Source organism: Hydra vulgaris, chromosome 02 (genome assembly GCF_038396675.1).
Source record: "Hydra vulgaris chromosome 02, alternate assembly HydraT2T_AEP".
Classification (NCBI taxonomy): domain Eukaryota; kingdom Metazoa; phylum Cnidaria; class Hydrozoa; order Anthoathecata; family Hydridae; genus Hydra; species Hydra vulgaris.
Window position 1 is genome coordinate 60,545,783 of NC_088921.1, and position 26,718 is coordinate 60,572,500.

General features: G+C 23.3%; 1 protein-coding gene and 1 long non-coding RNA gene across 2 annotated transcripts in view; one reads left to right on the forward strand and one right to left on the reverse strand.

The window, feature by feature from the left end:
* Positions 1-207: 207 nt before the first annotated feature.
* On the reverse strand, positions 208-2,857 carry LOC136076567 (uncharacterized). Its single transcript, XR_010636383.1, has 3 exons — positions 2,188-2,857; positions 1,895-1,991; positions 208-394 (listed from the first exon to the last, which is right to left on the reverse strand). It is a non-coding gene; the product is annotated as an uncharacterized LOC136076567 (long non-coding RNA).
* A 2,200-nt stretch (positions 2,858-5,057) lies between these two features.
* LOC136076199 (uncharacterized) overlaps positions 5,058-26,718 on the forward strand; it is a 36,283-nt gene continuing 14,622 nt past the window's right edge. Inside the window, exons 1-3 of the mRNA XM_065789673.1 lie at positions 5,058-5,223; positions 9,574-9,688; positions 25,171-25,320. The gene's annotated coding sequence lies outside the window, so the exon portion shown is untranslated. The remainder of the gene's footprint in view (positions 5,224-9,573; positions 9,689-25,170; positions 25,321-26,718) is intronic.

The following is a 26,718-nucleotide window of genomic DNA, read 5'->3' on the forward strand; positions in this document are numbered from 1 at the left end:
GCGTATAAAGACAGGTATACAATACGACGCCTACTGAGTATCAAACTCGCATTTAAACACGTATAAAACACGATAACCAGAGAATATTCAATACAATTTTATTAACCAATATGAATTCATAACATAATGATAATGACTAGCAGTAAGCAACCCGTAATACGGGTTATGAGTTATTAAATCATTAATAACAATAAAAACACATTAATAACTTGATATATTATCTAAAAAATTAAATACAAATTTATCTGTAAATATTTTAACTTTGACTCCCTATCAGCAATATCATTGCTTATAGTTAAAGACGAAGACCGCAATTAACATCAGTTGAGTTCTTTTTAAAATCTGTCACAACACAGGTACCAGAAACGGAAAGTCAAGTAAAGCCTGCAAATACCTAAAAAATGAAATTAAAAAAAAAAATTTTAATTACAAAAGTACTATTTGCATTTTTTTGTTAGTAGAATTAGGATAATAATAACAGAAAATATATACTCTGTGTCTACAGAATAATTAAAAAAGATTATAAAAAGGCTAGACAACACAATGTAGTAACACTGGCAAATAACACCACAACTTAATAAAATATTTTATTAACTTAAATACTTGGACTGAAAAGATTTTATTTATTACAATATTTGAACAATCAAGGAACAATTATAGTTAAACAATTTGAGCAACTATATCATAAAATAGCAAGCAAATCGTAAAATATTTCTTAGAAATGATCTATTTTTTTCATTTGACTACTATTTTCAAGTTGCCTATAAGCATTTACATTATAACTTCGTTGAGCCTAATACTATCTAATTCAATTTAACTATTATCATTAAACATATTACCAGTATTCTTATATTGCTGCAACTGAATAAATGAACGTAAAAGAATCTTTCAAATTGTGATCTTTTCTAATCAAAGACTTTATTTAAACTTAAGATTTATTGAAATCCATATCTTTTTATATGTTTACATACATTAGTCGTTTATCAAAAATATTAAACAACATTTATTTACATCAATTATTTTTAAGTAAAAAAGAATCTAGACTACAATGCACAAAATTATTTTTATTTTAATGCATAAAAATAATAAATGCACAATCTTGTATAAAAAAATGAAGCAATGTCAATCAGTATATTTTAATCTAAATTTATTATTTAAATATATATATATATATATATATATATATATATATATATATATATATATATATATATATATATATATATATATATAAATATATATATAGGGGAACATGGGGTAAAATGACGAATGGGGCAAGATGACGACCTACAGTTATCTTTTAAGCAAAACTAAATATAACAGTTGATTTTAGCTGAAAGGGAAGTAGATTAATTTTACTAGATTTATCAATGGTTTCTTTTTAAATATTATTTTTGTTACAAAAGCTAAATATTAAATAAGTTTTTCCGACATTGAGAAAAAAACTTTTTATCCTCGTTTGACTTGATTTATTACATTGCTACATCACCAGCTAAAGGTAAGTTTTAATTTTTGGGACAGACTAAGATTCAGGCATTTTTTGAAACAGTCGTCACCTTGCCCCATGTTCCCCTATATATCTATTCACATACCTTTAAAAAGTGGTATTACACTTTACACAATGAAATATGGAAATATATCATTTTTTTCAACTACTTTCAAAAGGAATTTATTTATTTTTTCTTGTCTGTTATTTTTTCTAAGAAAGAATATTTATAAAGATACAAAGAAATATAAAATATACTGAAATATAGGCAGATTTATGTTTCTAAACTTTTGTGTCAACAAATTACAGTCAGTTTTCAATGTTAAATACATAAAATATATATCTAATATAACATATATCAAATATCAAATAAATCCAATATAAATTAAAACAAAATAGTAAACTTACTCAAATCAGTATCAGTTATACCATGTGAAGTAACTAAAAAACACTTCAATTCTTTTCAATTGCTCTAAAAAACAACTTTCAGCTCTTTCCAATTGTACTAAAAAGAAAAAAAAAACTTACTTAGATAAGTTGCCAAGTTCTTAAGAATCTGAAAAAAAATAAGTAAAAAAACAAAGAACAAACAAACATTTATTTGTTAAAACTACTATATTTAAACAAATTAAATTTAAAAGTGTAACGCCAATTCTCCTTAAAGGCTAAAAAAAATTTTCAGCTCAAATTTGCTTGCATACCTTGCTTGTAAAAATCATGTGAATAAGAAACACATTTAGAAAAGCCAAGAAACTACTTAAAGATGACATATGCAACATTAAAGTTTGAACGTTCACTGGACTAATTTTTAGCAGATGTTTTTAAAAAATTCATAAAAATTTACATATATTCGTTCTTTTATATTGCATAAATCCATCATATGATAAATCTGAAATGAAAAAATGTAATGGATAAGTAAATACAAAGAAAAACATCATATGTGAATCACAAATCAATATATCAGATAGAGATAAGATGTCATGATAAGAGAGTAGTAGTTGTTAAATATTGTTATTTCATGTTAGCTTTTAGAAAACAATTCATGTTGGTACGTCATGGTTCTAAAAACTCAAATTAAGATAAAAACAAAATGTATATATGGCAAAATGATTTTTCTTGAGTGGCTTTTACTGAACGATTAAAAGCAGTGAGTTTCAATAATAAAACCACTTATAATTTTTAACAATAGACACCAACATAAAGGTAAGCCAAATGTAACAACATTAGTAACATAAATAACAACTTTATGCAAAATCTTGCTCAACACGTTTGCCAAGTCACACACTTTGAAAACATGGTCCATAAATATTATAAGAAGTGTTTATATATGTTATATAAATTTAAATAAATATATTGTGTTTTATAGTTAGTATATATGTTTATATTATATTGTTTCTATGTCATGGAAACAACATAATATAAACGTATATACTAACTATAAAACACAATATATTTATTTAAACTTATATAACATATATAAACACTTCTTATAATATTATATACACAATAGATACATTTTATACTATTTTAAAAATGCATTAATAAAACAATTATATAACAAATATTAGCACATAGATATATTTATCAAAAACATTTTAATTTTGAACATAATATAAACATATATGCAAACTATAAACATATATAACTTGAATTGCGTGAACAAAAAATTTAAAAATAACTTGAAAAAATTTAAAAAGATTCATATTTATATATATATATATATATATATATATATATATATATATATATATATTGTAATATAATATATATATATATATATACATATATATATATATATATATATATATATATATATATATATATATATATATATATATATATATATATTGTAATATAATATATATATATACATATATATATATATATATATATGTATATATATATATATATATATATATATATATATATATATATATATATATATATATATATATATATATATATATATATATATATATATATATATATCTTTGAATTATATTAATTAGGACTTCATAAAACTAAATTAATAAATTTAAAAGTAGTAATAAATATTTTTATGATAAAGTTTTAGTAACTCTTTTAGTGCAAAAAAAGTACTGTAACTGTACTGGAGATAATTAACTAAATTTCTCAAGAAACCTTTTTAATTTAAATTTTATTTTCGCTATATCAGTTTAAGCATGCGCTTTAAAAGCAAAGAATCTCGTTTTTCCCTTATTTGTTAATATTTGATCAAAATCGGGTCCAATATCATATCCGATTTTGATCAAATATTATAAATACGTATTTTTGATAAATAAGTGGTATTGAACTCGAATTCGAAACTTAAAACTAAACGCGTATTTTTCTGGTATCATCGGCGGTATGTTATACGTGATCAATACTCCGAGTATTTACAATACTAGATATGCCGACTGGGATGTTTCGTAGTCATACTACATTTTCAAAAGATTTAATTTACAATTAAAACTCTGGTAAATAAATTTAAACCTGAAGACAATACAGAGAAAAAATTAACGGACAAATAAATTTGTTACAAACCAATTTAAAATTATATTACAAATTATGACAAAATAAACTTCCTAATAATAAAATATTAATAATAATTATAATATAGTAAGTTAGATAGATAAATTTATAATATAACGAGATGTTTGTTTATTTAAAGAAGGATTTTCCCATTTAGTATGAAGTGCTTCTTTTATTTTTAATTTGTTAATGGTAGAGGCAGTATCTAAAATCTGAAAACAATCATAATTAGTTAGTGTTTTACAGTTAATGGATGAATTTAAATGTTTAAAAATATGCGATTGCTTGTCACTCGTAAGGTGCTCATTTATCCGTGTTGTCAAATGTCTGGAGGTTTCTCCAATATAACTGGCGTTACAGCCAGCACAAGAAAATTTGTAGACAACGTTAGATTTAAGCATCTTAGGAAGTGGATCTTTTATGCAAAAATTGTTTTTTAATTTATCGGTTGTGAATATAAATTTGATTATTACATTTTTACAATACTTTTTAATAATTTTATCAATTTTAGTTTTAGTGAAGTTTGAGTAAAATCCAATAAATGGAAGCTTAAAATATCTTATATTAGTATTATCAACAGTATTTATAACAGGTGGATTAATTTTCTTTTCAACATATAATTTAATTTTAGTGTCAATAACTTTTTGCGGAAATTGATTATTTTTTAAAACTAAAGAAAGATTTTTTATATCCTTATCAAATCCAAACCACGTGTTGTTAATTTTATATGTTCGATAAATCAAGCAACGTATAAGACCAGTTTTGTAACATGAAGGGACAAAATTAAAGAAATTTTGTAAAAGACCCGTGTATGTTTTGAAAATGTAGTATGACTACGAAACATGTCAAGAATAAAAAATATTGTGATTTTTATTAAATTTTTTACAAATTTATTGCTAATGCGATGTTCGAAAAATTTATAAATATTTTATTCATTCCGACGTTACGAAAAAACTCGGATTTTTCAGTTTTTACCGAAAGTTTCTCGAAATTTCTCGTAAACCGGAATTTTATTCGACAAAGTCCGCACACTACTTGTGACTGGTGTAATACGAGAAAGCTATAACTTAGTCAATAGATGGGTGTGAGACATTGTTTTAAAGTTAAATAACTGAAGTGATTTAAAATAAAGTATAATAGACTTTCAGCCTTATTTAAAATTTCTTTTTATACATCCAGTACCTACAGAAAGTCGAGTTAAAAAAGTATGTCTTTTTTTTAAAGATTGTGAGTTTTGAATATTTCTAAGTTTTCATTTAATGTTAACAAACAATATATTAAGTATTTAATTTGTAAAGAAATTAAAAAATGTATTAAAATTGTTTTCAAACAGCATATTGGATATTTAAAATAAAATACACACACACATAATTGTGTGTGTGTGTGTGTGTGTGTGTGTGTGTGTGTGTGTGTGTGTGTGTGTGTGTGTGTGTGTGTGTGTGTGTGTGTGTGTGTGTGTGTGTGTTAAAAGCGCTAAACTAATTAAAATTAAGACGCGATAAAAGTTTTAATTATAATTAGTTTAGCGCTTGGCTCTCTTCAGTAATAATCAGGACTATGGTAACCCTATGTGTGTGTAAATAATCTACTTTTATTTACCATATAACTTTATTTTTTAATTTTATAAAAATATTATTTTACATAATTTACACGCACAGTACTTATTTTACTATCACATGAGTAACACTTAAAGCACATTATCATCTTGTCAGATCTTTTTTCCAGTAGGAAACGGTATAAATTCTGTCTGCTTTTCTTTTGTTTACTTTTTCTACTCTCCCATATACGACTGACTTGGTTTTATCGGAATCAAACCATTTATGGCAGAGTTTTTTACCAACGATTATTTCAGAAAGTAAATCATTAATATAATTATGATATAAATCAATTATTTATATCTTTTTTGATAAAATAATATATAGATGTTTATCAATTCAAATTTGCCTTTTTTTTAAGTAATGCAATGTAACATTTTTTAATTACATTTCAATTTCACCACTGAGCACTTATTTTTTTCAGATCTATGCACTGCACATAAATGGCAAATAAAGTAGATGTTAATAATAATGATAGTTTCATAAATCATTATGATATTCCTAAAGAATTTTTGTCATATTTTTTCTATTCTGAGGAAGATAAAAAAACCAATAGAATATTCCAAGAAAAATGACCTTTTATTTAAACTTAAAAATGATATTGATGAATACAACAAAGATATAAAGATTATGGAATATAATAAAATGATAAATATTAGATCAAATAATACATCATATTCACCATCTGCTTTATTACACGTTAGTTTTCTTATCACAATCAAAAAGCAGATTCTAATTCCGTATATACTAATGCAAAAACCAACACTGTTATTGCAGCTACTGTTAATGATTTAATAGTAGAAATAGATGGAAAAGAAACTGTAATTAAAATTAGCAATAAACAAGTACAAAGAATATGGTAGGTCTATAAACTGCTAGCTTTTCTATCACAATAGGAAGAAAAATTGTCTTCCAGATTTTAAGTCTATAAATCAATTGGATCAAAAACTCATTGAAATTCGGATCCATGATTTTTTTATGAAAGAAATAGAAAAAGACAAATATATATATATATATATATATATATATATATATATATCAAATAATTATAATTATAAAGCATATGAAAATGATCGTTATGATGAAGAATCATATGAAAACAATGATTGTGGAGATTATAATATAGAATTCGGTTTATATAATGTACTGAACGAAGATACTAAAAAAAGACTAGAAGAAAATCTAATGCGACAAAATTATTCAGATTATTTAAGTAAAATATCTTTCAAATAATAGCAATGGAATAATTGAATCTGTTTAAAATATGTTTTTATGTATAAAATATTTTAATTGTTTTAACACTATCACACCACAATAGCATTTATTTAATTACTTTAATTGTATATATTATTTATAATATCACAATGGCAGGATAATTCCCCTGTTGTTGTGTAGTAATAATCTTCATTACATAATGTGCATGTGATGTTGTTTTTAAATGTATTATACCAATCTTTATCTAGCACAACTTGTAAGTACTCAGGATAACAAAAACATATTTCTTGGTTATCCTCATCTTGTGTTATATAATATGCGCACTCATTACACATTTTTTAATGTTGTTAGCTTCATAATTTAAACATTATTATATTTAGCTTATTTATATTATAAAAATAATATTTGTAATATTTTGCAAATAGCAAAGAAAAAATTTTTTTATATAATTAATAATATAATAATAATTTTTTTTTATTTTTTACTTTATTTATTTTTTATATTTTATTTTTTTTTTGTAATTTTTAAGTCAATGCTGAATAAATGCTATAATTAATAATTATTTACTTAACAATATATTATTTTTATTTGTATATAGTATGAAAATCGCTTAAATATTATAATATACTTTCCCAAGAATATTACATTTTTTATTTACAAAATCATCAAACAATGCTGTTAATCCAACCATATTTCTGCATTTATTTATAACATTATGCAAATCAATTATTTGAATTTCATTTTCCATAAATCCTGTATTATTTTCTTGATCAAAATTATTATTTATAGTGCTTTAGTCTAATATTTCTGCGTCTAAATTTAAATTTATTGAAAAGGGGTAAACCTTTTTAATAAAATCATAGGTGTTATACTCTTTACTAATTGTGACATCAATAATATTATTTAGTATATGGTATTATTAATTTCAATAACATTATTTATAGTATTCATATTCATACTCCAGGGATTTATTTAAATAATATAATAACATATTACGCATATAATCAATTATATTACTTTCATTTATAATTTTTCTTATTGTATTGTTGTCATATTTTTCTATTTCATTTTCATTATCATTAACATAATTAATATGCACATATATAAAATCATCCAATAAATCTAATTTATCTAAAATAATATTATAATTTTCAGGAATCATACTTTTTGAAAATTTAGTATCAACGTATTACATTTTAGTTTTAATTATTAATTTTTCTTTATCATTTATTATTTTTTTATATTTTTTTATAATCACATATAATTGTCATTTGATTTTCTATGTCATAATTTTATATCACTGAATTAAAATTATAACATTTAATAGTTGATTTGTTCTTTTTATTTATATCCGTAGATATTTTAACATATTTAATAAATATTATTGTTTTAATAGAATGCGATATAACCTAACGTATCCATTTTTATTTCAACAAAATATCATTAATAACTCAACAAAGCAGTTATTTTATAATACTTATTTTTGCAAAATCAAATTGATAACTATCTATTAATTTTAATATATTATATTTAACATATCATTAATGAAATGTAATATTGTATATATTTTGTTTAGCTAAAACAAAGTCATTCAAAATAAAGTAAAAAAAGTAAAAAGAAATATAAATTATAATTAAACAAGAATTAAATATTTAACATATTATTAAAATAGTATATTAAATATTTGTGTAAAATTTTCAACAATTCAGCTTAACTGACAATTTTAATATTAAATAGTACAATATGAGGTATTGATAAATTTGATTTTATTATTATTAAATTAAAACAATAACAAATAATATAAATATATTTATAAAATGAATTATAACAAAGATAGAGATTATTACACTGAATGTCGCGAAAGGGAAAAAAGAGAACAAGAAAGAAGAAGAGAAGAACAAAGAAGAAGAGAAGAATAAGACAGAAAACATACAGAAGCTATAAAATCTTATGAAGAGTTTGATAAAATGGCCAGACAAGCTGGAGGAGCTGATTGAATAAGGAAATTTTAATAATAATAAATTATATTAACTTAGAAATTAAAAAAAGTTGGTTAAAAATACTATAAAAAGAAAAGTTTCAAAAAATAAATACAATTTTTGATGAGCGCTTCTTATTTCAATTTTAAAAAAAGAAATGGTACTATCATAAGTAGTATTTACTTTAAGTTCTTTATTAATTTAATAATTATTTAGATACCTAAACTACAATCATAAGTTGTTTAGGTATCTAAACTATTTTTAGATAATTAAGTTGTTTTTATAATTATTTTATTTTGTGATGCTCTATCCCCACCATGTCCCTGGTAGTGCCGCGCTAAACTTGTTTCTCAGCGCAGCAGCGTTGTTTGTCAAGGTTTGTGTTTTGGAATTATAAAGTTGAGAGAGGGTTGTAACCATGTCTAAAGTAGCCTCCTCCTGGCCTTAGGGATGTGAATTGAAATAATACAAAAATAATAAATAAAAGCATAGAAATATAGTAGGCACACTTGAACACATATAGATAACAATGCTTAAATAGGTTACTTTTAAGTATAACAATAGAACAACAAAAAATAAAATTATTCTAAAAACAACACAATGGTAGTAAAAGTATAAGTACATTCAGCTGCTAAATTAACACTTATAAACAACATCTTAAGAATAAATAATATTGCCTATAAATAAAGTCAAAATAAAAATTTATCAAAAAATTCTAAGTAATGCATAAAGTTTAGTTTATTATTTACTTATTATCATAATGCAGGATGAAAATATTAAAATGCCATCGGTTGGAAAATCGGAAAATAAGGCTGATGCCGATACCGATACCAATTGTGCAAAAAGTACCCGATTAAGCTGGTGCTGATGCTGTTTAATTGGTACATCACTATTATATATATAATTATTATTAGTTAAAATTAATAATATATTATTTTTATAATAATATAATTTTTTTACTATATTTTTCAAATATCATTTCACTTATTAAAATAATAATATCATATTTATTATATTCTTTCATAAATTTACAATATAATATATTTTTTTAACATGATTTTTTTCTAACATAATCAACATTATAATAAGATAGATATATTAGCATTAATGAAGTTGTTAAAAAATTGGTTAAATTAATTTCTGAATATACAATTTTTTTCAAAACTGCTAATATTGATATAATATATAAAATAGACTAACATATTACTAAAAATGTTTATATTTTCATTTGGTATAATCGCTAGCAATATATTATATATTCTACTAGAAATTTTATAAAATCTCGATAATTTAACATAAATAAAACATATCCTATCTAATATATCAATTATTATATTGGCAGTTTTTGTATTTACCGCGGCTTTTTTTTTATGTTTATTTATAAAATCTTCTATTACATTTAATTTATCTTTTATTTCAATGCATAGTGTATGTATGTATGCATTGTAGATGTAATATAACATCATTAATAGAATATAGTGTATATTTTTTTCTGAGCGCATCTAATGTTTCATTGTTAATAAACAAAGTAGGAAAAAATGATATATCCATTTATGAAGTTGTATTATTATTTGACATTACTTTTAATATACTAAATCATCAATAATAACACTGATTTGTTATTATTGATGATTTAGTATATTAAAAGTAATGTCAAATAATAATACATAAAGATATCAAGAAAACTAAATATAATTAAATTATATATTTATTTTTCGCCCACATAATTAGCTTTAACAAAAAAAAAAACAAAAAAAAAAAAAAAATATATATATATATATATATATATATATATATATATATATATATATATATATATATATATATATATATATATATATATATATATATATATATATATATATAAGAAGAGATTAGAGATTTTAGATTATACAGATTATAAATTAAATAATATGCGATAAGTCATACAATCACACCTTATTTTTTTCATTATTATGATTTCTATAAGCTTATGTTCATTAAAGCTTTTAATAAAAATTATGTTTCAATATCTAGAAATATACTTGAAGTTAATTTAATGAACGAAACAGATATACAAAATATTAACAAATTTGATTATGCTTCTGTGCTTAAGAGAAATGCTGATGCTTTTGATTTAGAATTTTTTGTGTGTATTAACGCGCACTCATTTCTTATAGATCTTTCAGTGTACTCATAAAAACAACTTTGAATCATCTTAAATTTATCTAATGCTCCAGTATTTATCTTGCTAAATATATTTCTTAGAAAAACAGGTTAAAATATTCTGATATTTGTAAAATCTGAAACTAATTGAGTTTTAGACATTAATAGCAAGGTTTAACTGAAGAAACGTTTATATTATTATTAATATTTGGTAAAATAGGAAAATCATATGAATTTCTATTTAAAAAACCTTTTACATTAGAAGGATAAAATGATCTGGAAATATGTCTAAAAATGGAATATGATTTCTAATTTCATTTAATTTTGCATTTTTTATTTCATTAAGTGTTTTATATGTTAAATATTCATTGTTGTTAATAAATTGATTTTGATTAACATTGTGAGTATCAATATAATCAATAAAACTGTCTGTATATAATATAATAGGAACATGAGTATTTATATAATGATGTTATTTATAACACCAAATGACAACAAATTCTAAAAATAATTCTACATCTTTTGTCGAAGCATCAATAATTCATCATTGGTTGCAACTTTGGTCATTATTTCATTTTTCTTTTCTTCCATGTTCATATATTCTAATACGCCAGAACATCACTAGATGTTCATCTAGATGATCTCCATTTACATCACTAGATGTATGAGTTATACAACAATTATAAGCATATGCTTTTTCACGTAATTTTTTAATACTGTCTATAATTAGTTCTTTGCTATCTTTATTAAATCAGACACATAAAATAATGGATTTTTAACATTTCTATATTTTTGCATAAAAAATTTGCTTATTTCAAATATACCGGTTATTAAGATATTTGTGTCATCTAAAATTTTAAATAAAGGTATTATAGTTATTTTTTCAATTAAAGTCTTTTTTTTTATCAGAATATTTATTGTCATAACATATAAATTATTAAAATAATCTAAATAAACAACTATTTTATTCTCTAGTAAAAAATATTCTTCGTAATTTATTAAAATTTTTGGGGGTTCATTCTTAAAAACATCTATTAAAATACCTCTAAACACAAAATCCAGCTGAATACCACCGCAAATACCTAATGATATAGGTATTTCTATATATTTATCACTGTTACAAATGATATAATCATTATTTGATGTTTTCATGCCAATTGCCAAAGGAATGCATTTTTCATTTATATTCAAATGAAATCATGAATTTAATTTTGTTATAGAATTATAATTATATGAAATAGCATGTGATGTTAATTTTTTTGTATCACCACAATGTTTATATCCGTAATAAAAATATAGAGTTTTTCAATTCTACAGTCAAAACAGTGTCCATTGTTTATTTCTAATTTTTCTAATCCATAAGATCTAGTCATTTTTAGTGTATATATTTGTTAAAAATATATTTCCAATTTAAAAAAAAAAAATTAAATTTAGATTATAATACACCATTAAATTTATTATTATGTCATAACTTTTTTTCCATATTTTATCCATGTATATACTGTATAAAATGGCTCATCAATGCGTCTATACATTTTCTCCTCTATTTGTTCACTGCCGCAGTTAGAACATCTTCTTTCAATAGAAGTATTAATTATTTTTTCTTCTGGTTTTATTGGATTTAATAATATATCCAATTGGCGCCACTCATCTGAATTATATTTAAGATTAGAAATATTATATTTACCTTTCTTTGAATTTATATTGTATGCATTCCATGCATTAACTGGAAAAACAACTGATTTTCCGGCTTATTTAAAAAAACATTTTGTTAATATACATATAATTGTAACCGAGCCCAGAATATTAACAGTTAAGGGTTCAGCCAAATTCATATCTTAAGTCTTATTTGGTGAAGAAAATGTTGGTGATACTGTTGGATATAGCACTGGTATATCAAAAGTGTAGCCTTGAGATAGTAATAATTTGTTATATATGATGCATACAACTTTATATCAAATGTTTCTTTCAGATAGCTCAGATACTTTACCTTATGATATTATAATAATATATGTGGTGCATGAAATGGATCAAACACAAGTAATGCTTCTTATCATTTTGAAAATGATAAAGAATTTTATCTAGGAAAATCATATTTTAAACAATAATATTTTAGCTAAATGCTTAATTATATTTCAAACCCCCATTATAGGTGAAGTTAATTTTTGCCGCTGGATATGTGATGATGTTAGAGATTTAAATCCTAAGTATAATTTTAAGAATCATATTATAGAAGTTAAAGGAAAAGATCTTAGTAGAAAGTATCAAATTAAGGGGCACTATAAGTAATGGCTTGAAAAGTAGGTTAAATATTTTAAATAATCTTTTTTCTGAGAAATTTAAATTGCATAGCATTAATAACAGATCAAAATATAATAAACATTGTAAAGCAGTATGTTCAAACTAGTAAAATTAATTATACTTGCTACTCGCTAAGTAAAATAGAACTTGATAAAAATCCAGACTTAATAGGCAAAATAAATGTAAATAGTAAACCATATTTAATATTTACCATGTCAATAACGCCAACTGGCATAACTATACCTGATTTAGATATTGTTATAAATGATAACACTATAAAGCAATCTATATATCTGCCTGTATTTAATATTAATATTTCCACTGAAATTAAAACAATAACTGATACTGATCAGCCACGAAAAGGATGAGTGGGGCGCACAAAAAAGTATATAAGTATGCTAAATTTATTAAGCAATGATAATACAGATATATACCCGCCAGCTTTAACATTTACAAATGATTTATCAATGATATTAGATTGGATAATATATTTAAACAATAAAAAACTAGATACACATTATATTGATTTATACTCTGCTTGGCCGTGTAATATGATAAACAATGGTATATATAGATTATTAAGTTTGGGTATGATAAACAACAAATTAGAAGTTACTGAATTTGGCAAAGACATCAAAATGGCAAAAAAAGAAATATATAACATAGACATAGAGTTTTCGTTATATTACTTATGTCGCAGCAAATGTTACCTACTATTGATTCTATAGATATTATATTTGTGCTGTTTATCTAATAAGGCGATGAATTTACAAAAATTATATACAAAAAATAAAGATGGAATAAATTGGGATGAATTATATAGCTTTTTTCTACCTGGCATGAAAAGAGCTAATTTATCAAATTCATTTATAGATTTTTGCTTGCTAAGAAGATACCTTGAAAAAATTATTTTTTGAGAATGAAAATATATTGTTCAAAGGTAGCATAGAAAAATTAATCCATTTATTGATGAGCTCGCACATGACAAAAATGTCAATTATATATAATAATGCTTTAATAGATGATTCAAAGAAAACAGAAATAACTTCTGAAAATTGCCTAGCATATGGTAATATTGTCACTAAATTTATATATGAATTAATGCCTAATAATGTTATAACATATGGTACTAACTTATATAAATTTGCGCAAAATTTCAAGAGTGTAATAAAAGGCAGAAATTTAATGAAGAGTAGAGATATAGAATTTTATGGAGTTTATCCAAACAATACAGACACTATAATATATTAAAAAATGCAACTTGATTATAAAGAAACAAAAGAACATGGTGGTAATATAATGGCAAAAAGGCAAATAATAATGTCTATGATATTAAGGAAAATAAATGATTTAATATCTTAATTTGCTTTATATATTTGATATTAAAATTTAAATTAGTTACATAGCAAAATTATTTATGTTATTTTTTTTATTAGTATAAAAGACTGTAATTAGTATACACTCTAAATTTGCATCTACTATATTTGCACTATATTTGCATCTACTGTATCCTCGCAATGTATAACAAGTGACATAGCCGATTCAATACAAGAAGTTTTAAATAAAGAAAACAACACACAATTAATAGGTCAGCAGTTAAATATTAAAAATGTAAAAATACTATTATAGAGAATGTGAATATGGAGGCAAACGCGCAAATGGTGCTAAAAAATCTACATAATCTTATGTTTAGTGATACTTTCTTTGACAATGTTAACACCAAAACAGCTTCAAAGATATCAGATAAGTTTGGCAGCATTGGTGCAAATGCTAGTTTTACCTTTGTTAAAAGTATTGTGAAAAATGAAGTTAGCAAAAAAGAAATATATAGAAACACAATTTCATTTGCTAACAAAGACAGCATAAAATAAATTTTAGATATTACAGACAGTGCAAATGTAATACTAATAATTGTTAACTTTACTGCGCGCTTGCAAGAAATGATAAGTAATATAATATCAGATTTTAATAATTTGAATGTAGGTCAAACTATTATGAGCATGCTAGATTCAAGTAGTAGTATAGGTAACAAAGGAGGTTTATCTTTCTTAGAAAGTTTTGCCAGCTCTATTCAAAATGTACTAATCATATTCATAATGGGCGTTATAATTGTTTTTCCTGCTGTATTTTTATCTTAATATAAAATTACTTGCTATATAAAATTCATCTATATATTATAAAGAATATACTATTTTATTATTTCTGTATTTTTTTATTACAAAACAATAAATTTATTATGGAAGAATCTATATTAATGAAAAGAAAATAAATGATTTAAAGGAATTATCACCTTCAGATGAGTTAAGTAAAACCAATGAACAGAATTTGATGTTTGCGAAAAATTTAATGAATCTTGGATATATAGTAGCATATATACAAGAGCATTTGAAGATAAAAAGGCATTTTTAACAAAAGCATATAGCTGTGTTTATAGTGATAATATATTGCCGCAATTTTTAAACAAAGAATGTAGAAATAGAATCTTAAAGCCGCAAAACTTTCACGCAAATAATCTTCTTATATGCAACTCAAATAGTAGCGTGCTAAATTCAGATGTTATAGAAAGTGGTAATAATACACTGAGGCATATTTGTTTAGACGCATCAATATTTTTCTCTTTGTCTTAATTTTTTTCTAAGAATTGTCAACTGATATGCATGCAAGTTATTATCAAAATAATTTTTGTGATGTGGGATAATAAAAATCACAAAAAAAATTTTTCTATGTGTCTTTATTAATGTGAGAGTATGTTTGATATACAAAAGTACATTTTTAAATTGGAATATATCTATAGACGCAGTCATATTTTTGACATTAAAAGATAAAAATTAGTAATGCGTATGTCCTCCATTACACTGTATCACCTCAAAAATTCTGCCTTTCATTGACTTCACTAGTGGTTGAAGTGTAGTTTGATCCAACTCGGACCATGCTTCAAGGATTTTACACTTTAACTTAGTAACAGTTTTAAATTGGTGTCCGGCTGCTTTAGCGTCATAAACTTTTCTTGATAGCATTCCCCACACGTTCTCGATTGGATTTAAGTCCAGGCTACAAGCTGGCAATTCGAGAACCGGGATGTTGTGGTCTTTAAACCACTTCATAGAATACCTAGATGTGTGAATTGCAGCATTATCTTGCTGAAATATGGCATTATCGTCCATGTTTTCATCCATATAAGTTATGAGAACATCATCCAACATTTCTGTATACTTTATCGAGTTCATTTTAGGTAAACCACAACACAAAGTCAATTTTCCTGAATAAGAAAATCCACCCCAAACCATTAAACTTCCTCCTCCATAATTTCGTTTTGTTTGTGGGTCATTTATTTCTCTTAGATCATGTCAATAACAACTGTAAGAGTCCGGACCATCTAAATTGAACTTTTTTTCATCTGAAAATATTACGTTTTGCCACTCATGAGTCCAATGCATATGGTTTTTAGCAAACTGTAACCTAGCAATTTTATGGTGTTTTTTTAACATTGGTTTTTGGTGTGGTTTCTTCCACTTTACGTTTGGTGTTGTACGTAGAATATGTGCAACATGTTTATTGGTGACAGGCAATAATAATTTATCCTTTACTTGTGTTGCATTCAATTTATTTTTGGTTGCTTCGAAGCATATTCGATTAATTTGCCGATTTGTTAATACTTTGTTGTTGTTTGTTGCTTTTTTTACACCGTAATTGTCACCTTTTGCAATGTAGTTTTGTACAACATGGTCAGATCTTCCAATTTTTCTTGCTATTTCTCGTATAGAATGTGCTGGTGAGATTCCTGAGCCACGATATAAATTAATTTGTATTTTTTCAGCATCTGTCAAATACTTTCCCATAGGCATTTCGTAAAATGCAATAAAAATGATACTGGCAGAGCAAAAGATCAAGTTACACTAAAATTTATTAATTTATTTGTGTGAAAGTGATTAAAAATCAACAATTACCGGTATTAACCTGATTGCGTCTATAGATATATTCCAATTTAAAAATGTGCTTTTGTATATCAAACATACTCTCATGTTAATAAAGACACATAGAAAAAAAAATTTTGTGGTTTTTATTAGCCCACAACACAACAATTATTTTGATAATAACTTGCATGCATATCAGTTGACAATACATAGAAAAAAATTAAGATAAAGAGAAAAAAATTGATGCGTCTAAACGAATATGCCTCAGTGTATGATAGCTTGTAATTTTGCAAACTCAAGTACTATAGCGCTCGAGGCTTTTATATATGCAGCCAAAGAAAGCTCATTTTATTTATCACCTAGTTGATTATTTATGATAATGATATCTATTATTGTTATATTTATAGTAATGATTATATCACCTGAAGTAAAAATTACTCTAGTGCAAGCTAAAGATTTTGTTTTATCTATGTTAAAACCAAACAATAAATAATAAAATGAGTGAAAATTCGCTAATAAATATAATAAAAAGTAATAGCATTTTTTTTCTCGCTTTTTAACAAATTAGCTTATTATATACCTTATGATCCAAAGGCAGAGAGATATTATATTCCTTGCTCTAATATTAATGATTATACTACTCTAAACTTTATAGAAGATTATTGCAATTTAATAGGTGATAACTATTTAAGAAAAACTATAGAACATTTATATATTGAAAATGTTACTATGGATAGTCCTTTTCCAAAACCTATAGAAATTGAATACAAAAGAAGAATAGAAGAAGTATTAAAAAATAAAAATTTTTTTAATTCAGCTGTTTAAACAAAAACTAAAAGAATACCCAGGAATTATTGTAGAATATAAATTTAATGATTCCAGCGTGGAAACTTACTGCGATAATTTGTATAATAATTATAAAAGTATATCAAGTAAAGCATATGATAATTTAACAGATAGTATAAGTCTTATTACAGATAAAGCAAAATGAAATAATAAATATATTTTAATAGACATAAGTATAAAATCTTTTGTAAAAGCTATTTTTATAAATTCATCTACTTTTAAAATTACAGCTCAAACAATATTTCCTTTATTAACTGATTTTATATTTTTAATAATTAAAATTCTTTTTATAGTATTAATTATTATTTCTTTTGTTCTTTTTGTTATATATTTTTTTTGATATTAGTATATAATTTTGCTTATTATAAAAAATAAAGTAAAATATGCACCGCAAAAATACAAACTCTGATTACAACGAAAGTGAAGATTTTTACGTTGTGAAAAAATGTAAATAAAATAATATTTAAATTTATTGGTAATAACTTCTTCTCTAGACGAAATAATAAAACTGGCGCTGAAAAATATAAAAGCAAAAAAGCAAAAATATGTATTTGATTTGCTTGATAATAAATCTTCATTGTAAATATTATATAATAAAAATAATGTATATATTTGATATTTTTAAATGATATTAAAAAAAAGATTTAGTTATATTATATAAAAAAAGAAATGGATGATATAGTAGATGAAGATATTGTAGTAGATCAAGATGAAAATGCAGATAATGAAGATTTCACAACTCAAAGTAAATCTTTAAGTAATAAAAAAGGTATATTAATAAGGAAAAATATAAGAACTGTTCCTTTTTTAAAAACATTTGAGAAAATAAGATTAATAAATAATGAAGCAGCTTTAATTGAAATAACTGGTAATATACCTTTGGATAAAAGTCATTTAACAATTATATCTCTAATTTTGGTATAGTTTTGACATGGTTGTAGAATTTTATCATCAATATTATTATTTATGTTTTTTTTTCTTCTCTAAACTCAATAATACATTATTATCTATTTGATAGTTTTCAAAATCGCTACTATATGAGGTTTTAAAATTTATTCTAAGAATTTAATTTAGTAAATTTAAACAATCATCACATAATGTTTTTTTGTTTTTATTATCATTTAAAAAACATGTTATATCATTGTTGTTTTTATTAATGCAGTACATATTATCATATTTATAATGTATAACATTATCATTATATAACAGTATACATTATCATATATATAAGCGCTTAAAAAAAATTAAGATCTCTTTTTAAAATAAAAGAAATAAATGAAATAGATAGTATTAATTATTCTGATCGACTAATACAAAAACTTTTCAATGATCATAAAAATCCTATAATTTTGCGTTATATGTCAAAAAATTCTGAACATGATATAAAAATAAAATATTGTTTCTTCTATAAGATTTTAATTATATTTATTTTTTAATTTTAACTCAAGTTCTTTAAAATCAACAAGATATTCTTCATTTAATATAGTCACATCAGATGAGAAAGGATAAGTAACAGATAATTTTTTTCCTGCGCCGCCATTAAAGGCGTTTTTATTTATACCCGTGCATATAAATTTATATTTTTCATTTCCTTTTTCATCAATTATTATATACTCATTTTTGTTATTTAATCTTGCTACTAAAACATGCCCATCTATTGCTAAAACTATTACAATAGAGTTGTCATCTAAATTTTTTCCTATCATATCAATGTAAACATCTAAAGTATAATTACTAATAAATGCAAAATGCGCAGCAAAAACTGCAGAAAAACACATTATAACTATTATTTTTAGGTAGTAATTCTATATCTACTATATTAACAAATGAACCATTTAATACTTAAAGTTTTGTTTTTAATGCGCCAGAGTCTCACTCTTTTGATTTATGGATTCTTTCAAATAATTCTGTTATGGCCAGCCCATCTAATACAACCATTGTTATTTCCTCTGGATATTTGCGGCACATTTGGAAATATGTACTTCCTCTTCCTGAGCTGGCGTCTAATATACAATCTTTTTTATTTATATATTTAGATATAGTTAATTTTCTAACAGATGAGTTATAATATCTCATAGCTTCATATCTTTAATTTTTTTCGCTTTTGAAAAATATTTGTATTCATTTTGGATTTATCAACATTTCTTTAGTCAAATTATAAATCTGATTCATAAATGATAGAAGAGCTGTTTTATAATAATTAGGTATAGTTTTGTCATTTTTAATTCTAAGTAATTTCCATCCTTTTTTTTTATTATAGCCTCATTCTATTATTTTTCCATGTAGACATATATCATATTCTTCATTTGAAATATGAGTGTTAGGCATATTCTTATTCATAACAGGTATAATAAATGGCACTAAATATACATCAAATATATCAGTATTTACATTACCATATTTATAAAAATAATCATAACATTTGTCTAAGGAAAATTGCGTTATTTTATTTTTTTCAATTAACAACGCTAAAAATAGTTTTTTATTAATATCATCAGCAAAGCACATAAAATCTACTGTGTGATTTTCTTTCCATTTATATATTACTGGATGTTCTTGCCCATTTTCATTTTTTGAAAATATCATTCCATCTATTGGATATGTGTATTTATTATATATTACTTTTTTTATCATATCATAACCGCCAAGTTCTTTTAAACTATTGTAAACATGCTGTAAACACTTTTAATATTTTTTATGTCATTATCGATTATATTTAACATCATACTTAGTATCATATATTAATAAAGTTTTATTTTGCAGCATTTCGCCTTCATATAAATTATATTCACTAAAATTTATATTAATGTCATTGAAGTCATTTATAGCGCGAATATTATTTATATTATTGTTATTATAATAAATTGTAAAATTCTTTTCATCGAAGAAGAAAATAGCATCTTTTTTATTAGCGCAAACTAATGTATACATATGCTCTCCATCTGCTTTTGGGCTAATATAATATTTATCCATATTCGGTATTATTTCTCTCACATAATCTGTTATAGGGTTTGGACAAAAACCAACTTTTTGAAAAACCGGTTTTCGAATTCCAAATTCCGCAAAAAACCGGTTTTCGAGTTTAAAAAAAAAAATTTGAATAATGAGAGATACTTAATTTATATATTATATTTATTTCACTTATCGTAATTTTTTTTAAGAAAATAAGATTTTAAAAAACATAATATGTCCACTGAAGGGTGGCTAAGTCTTGTTCTAATTTTGGACACAAAATTGCCTTTAATTGAAAATACACATTCACTAGGTACTGAGCTCGGTTTTATAGTTTTAAGTGCATCAAATAATAAATATAAGTTTTTGGTTCTTTTATGTGTTGCCTCAAATAACGAAAACTTAACCTTCAGTGTTTTTAGGTTAGTGATGTTTTCTGCAGGCTCTTCAAGAAACTTATTAATTGAATTTTCCATGACCTCTTTTAAAAAAAGCTTTACTCTGATGAGTAGTTTCTTCAATTTCCTCTTGATCTGAGGCGGTGTTTATAATAAAATTTTGAAATATTGTAGACAATAACCTTTCAGACAATTTAATAATGTCGTTTTTTGAAGCTAAAGGAAGTATACTAGATTTTTTTGCTGGACCAGAAATGTTTTCCGGATTTTGCAAAAAAAGTAAAATAGATGCTAATTCAACTTGTCTTCTTTCTTAAATTCTTTCTTCTAAAGCCTTTAATAGATTCAAAGTTATTTTAGACTTTATATTTTTCAGTTCATTTAATAGAAATGAAAATGAGCCTTCACTAGTTAATAAAGTGGCATCTCATTGCTCTAAGCCTTCTACTGCTAGACGAATGGGCTCCAAGACTTTATGAAGTTCCAAAAATGTAGGATATTGAGCTTCATTCCACATATAAGATGAACCAAGATCATTCAATGCTAAAACTGCACATACTTTTACTGCTAAAAATCTTCCAACCATTTCCTCTATACTATTCCACCTTGTTTTGCAGTCAAGAATTAAATTTAACTCTTTTTCTTTTTTTAATTTTATATAATTTTGAAGAATGGTATTTCTTACTGGAGATTTGCGAAAAATTTACAAATTTTTCTGATTTGTGAAACGGAAGGTTTGCAATTGTCAGACAAAATAGGAATAGGATGCTTTAAGTTACAAATATAAGAAAAAGGTTCTGCATTTTCGTCATATTTGTCTTCATCTTCATCATCCAATTCCTCACTTGAACCATTTACTTTAAATTTAACTTCAACCATTTCTCTATGTTTATAAATACATCAGTAACTGCTAGGTGGATTGCATGTGAATAGCATAGTTGATTAATTATACGTGATAATTTGCCAAATTTTATCATAACAGCAGCACCATCATTTGTTGCAGCAACAATGTCAGTTTCTAGATTCAAATTGAATATTTTAAGTCTTCCAGGTATTAATTCTAATGTTCTCTGAGCATCACAAGAACCAGCTATTGGAATTAATCCTAAATTAAAATCTTCTGCTAAGCGATGTACATTAATGTTTATATATCTATGATTTCTTTTACTTGTTATGTTGTTAAGAAATCATAGATATTTATGTTTAAATATCTATGATTTCTTTTATCTAAAGTTATAGAAAATTTTTTTCCACTCATTTTTATTGAATCTAATTCTGTAATAGTTTCAAGTTTTGCTTCGTCATAAAATGCATGAATGGGATCCATTACTCTAGAGTTTTTTTTGGGTAATGAATATCCTCGTTGTCGAAGAGACACTCTTATGAATGAGCTTTTCATAATACTATTTATAGAAAACCCACCCATTGCAGCAAGTTTTGATAAAATTTCTTGTAAGCTACTCCTTTTTACTTGCATAAAATTTAAAATATTAGTTTTTCTTTTAAAAAAGATGAAGGACCAGTATCTTCTTTGCTGAACATTTCTGATTTATTTTCAATATCAATTTTATGAACTGATTTTAAGTGATCACGTAGATTACTTGTTGGTGAACCTTCGCAACTCAAAATTTTATTACAATATTTGCAGATTGCTTTTTTCTATCCCTGACCTTTTAAAACTATTCCAAACTTCTGACTTATTCTTTTTTTTTTAGTATCTGGAAATGAAATTAAATTATTGAATAAATATTTTTGAAACAAAAATGCCTTACCTTTTTTAATTGTAACTTTAAATTATATTATTACGTTGATAAGAGCTTAAGCTCATATCATAATTATATTACCATAACATAACAAAATACTTAACAAACTAATCAAGACAACTATTTACTTATAAATTATAATATAAAACATACTTGATTTTTATAAGTAACAAATTCCAAAAATCTAATTTGAAAAATAAAAAAAACTTAGTATAGTATACACATAAAAATATATACTACAATATTACATTTAAATAGATAAATATCATAATAGTATTATATATACTACTAATATATAAACGATTTAAATTAGTTACATTTATAAATACATAAACACAATATAATCTAACATGTAAATACATTTTTAAAATGAATAACAAATCTCAATTATTTGAGAAGCAAATGTATTTTTCGGGAAGCCATTTTGGAAAAACTTCCTAAAAATTTGTGTTATCATCGCGTGTATTTTCAGTCAAGCAACTGTTTCTATTGGGTAATTATTATGTAATATTTTACAAAAATGATAAGGGATAAATTTAAAGAAGCGTGTTAAAAAAAAGGAAACAGATTACTCAAATAATGTAACAAAATGCTATTGTATAATAACAATTTATAATAAATATGGTAAAAAATAGAAAACCGGTTTTTGTAATTTAAAAACCGGTTTTCAAATATGTCAAATTTATTTGAAAAACCGGTTTTGAAAAACCGCCAAACCCTAAACTATTATACTTAAATTAATAGGTTTATTTGATAACTTTTGCTGCCGCAAAGAAGGTCTTATTTTATATATAGCAGCATAATAATTATTAGCAATATTAGCATATAATAATTCATTTATTTAGGTTTTATTATGGAGTTAAAATAAGAATTGAAATATTCTTCTATATTTTTTTAATGATCTGACATAAATTCCACTTCAAACACTGAATTAAATTTATTACTAGATACTAGCAAAAACAAATTAAGATTTTTATTATCTATTATGTTTTTTATATATTTTATTATACCCAGCTGTTAAATCGATTATATTTTTATTTAGAACATTTAAATATAAATTTAAATAAATGGCCGCCTTTTTAAAATTATCTATAAATTCATATCTTATGCATAAATTAGTAAATGAGTGTTTAGCATATATCTTTACAACTTTATTTGTTTTTTTTTCGCTGCATACTCGAGCTGTTGTTGTTAAATATAATAGTTTATATGGTAGTGAAATATTGATCTTTTTTCATAAGAGATATTTTGCTTTTTCATATCAAATATAGTTCTATTTACTAATTTAATTTTATCTGATTTATTACAATGAATTTTTTTGTATTTATAATTTTTTATTGCTAATTAAATAATTTAACATAATAAAATATTCATTTATAGATGGTAAAACTGTTTGAATTTCTTATTTAGTAATAGTATCTAAATTTTTCTTTTCACTAGCAAATTTATTAGCATATCTATTAGACATTATTTGTTTCTTTGAATATTAAAATAAAAAATTAAAATTAAAATTAAAATTGAATAAATTCAGTTAAATTAAATAGCAATATTATATATTGTATTCTTTATATAAATGATGTATGCTTATAATAACTTTCAACAAAATAAAGAAATAAAAAAGATATTAAATAGAAATAGAAAATTATTATTGCTAGATAATTTTTAAAATATCATCAATGTTTTCATTATAATCCATGGTATTAATAAATTCATTTGCATACGTCATATTTATTCTTTTAAAATCTTTGTTTATTATAAATAAGAAATGCTAATATATTAATAATATATAATAAATTTTAAAATTTAAAAACATAACTAAAAAAATACCCACCAAATTTAAATCAGCTTACAACTAAATAACTAACTTAATTATCAATATATCTATAATATAATTTAATTAGGTCATTTTCTTTTTTACTAGCAAATTATTATCATATAAAGTATTATTTAGTTAAATGTTTTTTTTGTTAAACAAAAATATTCAATGCATATTAATCATTTTATATATATGTTAATTTTTTTTCATTAAATAAAATTATTTTAGCTGAAATTAATTAGATATTGATATCAAAAGCAAAATTATAGTAGATACGAAAATCAAAAGCAAGAGGAAGAGGATTATAGTATGTATGAAAAAGAAAGTGAAAAACAAAAAGGAGAGGATTATGAAGAACCTATGGAGATAAACCCTAAAGTAAAATTACATTTGCTTATATATCAACTATCCACTATTAATAAAGGGCGTTCAGGTGGGTATGTATATAGTATGTTTAGTATGTTATAGTTAATAGTTTTTTAGTTAACTTTTAGTTAATTTTAAGTATTTTTGTATGTAAACAGTGTATAAAAACATAACAAGTGTATTTAGTGTTATGTTTTTTGATATATAAAAATTTCGTTGTATTAAGTATGATTTGTTTAGAAATAAATAATGAAAAAGTTTAATAATGCAATAAGATTATTATATATCTTTTTTTTTGCTTAAACAGATAACACAATACATAAACAATTTATCATATTATATTATAATTTTTATTTTGAATTAATTATGCTATTTTTTACATATCACGTTTTTTAAATTTTATAAATGCAATATATAATCAGTTAATTTGTTAATTAACATTGTTATCATAACAAGTAGTAAAATGTCTTCCACATACAACGCTAATTTCGATAATCAAACAAATAATAAATTACAATTAAATGATAGAGCTACTACTTATGAAAGCAATAAGAATTTAAAATTTGTGAATATCATCAAAAAAAAGAATGAAGAACGTCTAGAAGTTGAAGATGAAAAAATAATGAAGTTAGATTTGCTCTTGTTAAATAAACTTTCCACTAGTCAGGGTGTTGAGTTAAAACGTAGCATGTAAATATATACATAGAGATAAGTATAATAATTTTTAGCAAATTCTAAGTATTTTTGTATGTAAATAGCGTATAAAAACAAGTGTATTTAGTGTTATGTTTTACGATATATAATAATTTTGTTGTATTTAGTATGATTTGTTTAGAAATAAGCAATGATAAATTTAATCATACAATAAGATCATTATATATCTTTTTTTTTTTTTGCTTAAACGACTAACACAATACATTTATTTCAATATAATACACAACAAGCTAATTAATTTATAAAATAGCATAATATAATTTGCGCCAAACTATTTTTTGCTTAACAAAAAATTTGTCATTACAGAGAAATCATTCAATCAAATATTTTTCTTTAGTAACAAATTACATTATAGATTAATCATTCAATCAAATATTTTTTGTTAAACAAAAAAATATATCATTATAGATTAATCATTCAATTAAATACTTTTCATTTAGTAAAAATTGTATTAAAGAGAAATTTATTTAACTAAAATATTTTTTGTTAAACAAAAATATTACCACTATAGAGTATTAATTTGCGCTAAATTTAGTTCAATAACAAAAAATCAATATTATAGAGTAATTAATTTGTGCTAAAACAAATATAAAAAGTGAAATATCATCATTATAGAGTAATTATTCAGTCAATTATTTTTTGTTTAGTAACAAATATTATCATCACAGAGTAATCATTCAATAAAATATCTTTTGT